Source organism: Gossypium arboreum, chromosome 9 (genome assembly GCF_025698485.1).
Source record: "Gossypium arboreum isolate Shixiya-1 chromosome 9, ASM2569848v2, whole genome shotgun sequence".
Taxonomy (NCBI): domain Eukaryota; kingdom Viridiplantae; phylum Streptophyta; class Magnoliopsida; order Malvales; family Malvaceae; genus Gossypium; species Gossypium arboreum.
Window position 1 is genome coordinate 3,100,554 of NC_069078.1, and position 2,202 is coordinate 3,102,755.

A 2,202-nucleotide genomic window follows, 5' to 3' on the forward strand; every position below is an offset into this window, starting at 1 on the left:
ATGGACCCCATGAAGAGTCTAAATACATATTACGAGTCAAAATGGACCTAGATAAATATTTTTAGAAAATGGGCCCATACGCCCGTGTGGCCCAACTGGCCAAGCCCGTGTAGCCCATACACTCGTGTGGCATACATGACCCAATTAACCTAGCCCATATGACACACACAGTCTAGCACACGGTTGTGTGGCGCACACAGTCTGCCACATGACTGTGTGACATTAATAGAATGTATTTCGGTTTTTTGTCATTCGTTGTTTTTTTTTTTGAGTTTTTAGTTACACACCTGAACGTTTCTAAAATACGACGTTACGACACACTTTCAGACCCTAAAATCATCATTTAAGATGGACTAATTAGCAACAAAATATGAAATCAAATCACTAATTTGGCCACAAACGAATAAACATTTGACCTTAACACCAAGAAACAACCCATCGGGCACTTGATTATTTACCCAAACAATAACAGGAGTCCTAAAAAAACCTCCTATCTTGCCAAAAAAAAACGTGCGACACACGAGCTTCTCCTAATAGTATACCAAAACCATCAATTAGATCAAAGCTTACAAACATACACACACTTCCATATGAACAAGAACAACAACACCTCCTAACAGTAAATAGAAACTACTTACGAAGAAAAAAATACCATACTAAGCAGAAAGATCTTAATCACAAGCGTTCAGAAACGAAAAAGATGAAGGAACAATGATACAACAAAGGCAAGGCAAGTAACAAAAGGAAAATAAAATAAGAGAAAAGAAAAACGTTAGAAAGGAAAAAAAAGAAGAAGAAGAAAGAATAGGGAGTATGAGAGTTAAAGCTCTTAATTATCCCACATCCCTACTAACTCCCACTAAAATTGTTAATTATCTTTATCAGATTTCCCTAGAGTTAAGCAAAAATAATTTCAACTTTGCATACGCAAGATTCAAACACAAGACCTTTAGGTAAACTAAAACCTTACCGCTAAACCAATAAGCTCATTTTTGTTATTAAATGATCAGCAAAAATAATTTATAAATTAGATGTTCAAATATAAAGGTTTAGGGAAAAAATAACAAAAATTCAATGAAAAGAATTCAAACTCAAAACCTCTCATATACAAACACAGCACTTAACCACTGAATTGGATTAACTTTCTTAACATAATTTTCACAAATCTAACTCAAAAGCCAAACGTAACCACATGTGATTTCACCAACTCAATTTTTTCTAACCTAATTTTTGGGATGCGACAATGATTTTTTAAATCATAAAATTTGTTCGACATTTAAAAAATTATAAAGATTTAGTGATTATAAATTATATTAAAAAATTCTAAAAAATATATTAAAAGATCATTGTTGATGCGATGATCGAACAAGGGTTGTGGTATGATGATGATTGACAGTTCCTTGGTTGCAAGATGGAAAGTAGTTAGTGACAATTGGAAGATGTTTTTGGGTTTAATTGGTATAGAAAAGGAAGAATGATGATGAAAGGGAGACTCCCTTTTTTAGATAGGGTATTGGCTTATAAATTTAGATCCTAGAGTGCCACATACATTCGACTATAGATGATTAAAGGTGGAAAAGTCAATTGATTTGATATGGTAGGTCTAAACAAGGTAACTAGGCTGATGATTAAATAGGTTGTGAATTATTTTAAATGAGGCTTAGGACTTGTTTAGTAGTGCTTAAAAAAAACACTTTTGGCTCAAAAAGTACTTTTGGAAGAAAAATTGTGCTAATAAAGTTATTTTTTGCTAAAATTTTTTGCTTTTCAGAAGTACTTTTAAAGAGGAGAAGCTAAAATTTTTATCTTTCCTCTTTCAAAAGTACTTTTGGTGCTTAATTACTTTTTCACCCCTCCAATAATATAATATTTTTCCTTCTTCTTTTTTCTTGGCGTTTAATTACAAATGTGTGAAAATCATTAATTAAAAATAAAAATATTTTTTAAAAATAATACAAATATGTTAATTTTAATTACAAATATTTAATGGTTATATTTAAATATTTAAAATATAGTTTATATATTCTAATTAAATTTTATAAATAATTAATATTTAAAATTTATATTTCATATATTAAAATATTAACAACAAATTATAATAATTTTTTATATTTTTACTAAAATATAATAATATTAACTAATTTGAATATTATTTAAATGCATATTTGTTACTTGATAATAACATGTCTAAAATGGACATTT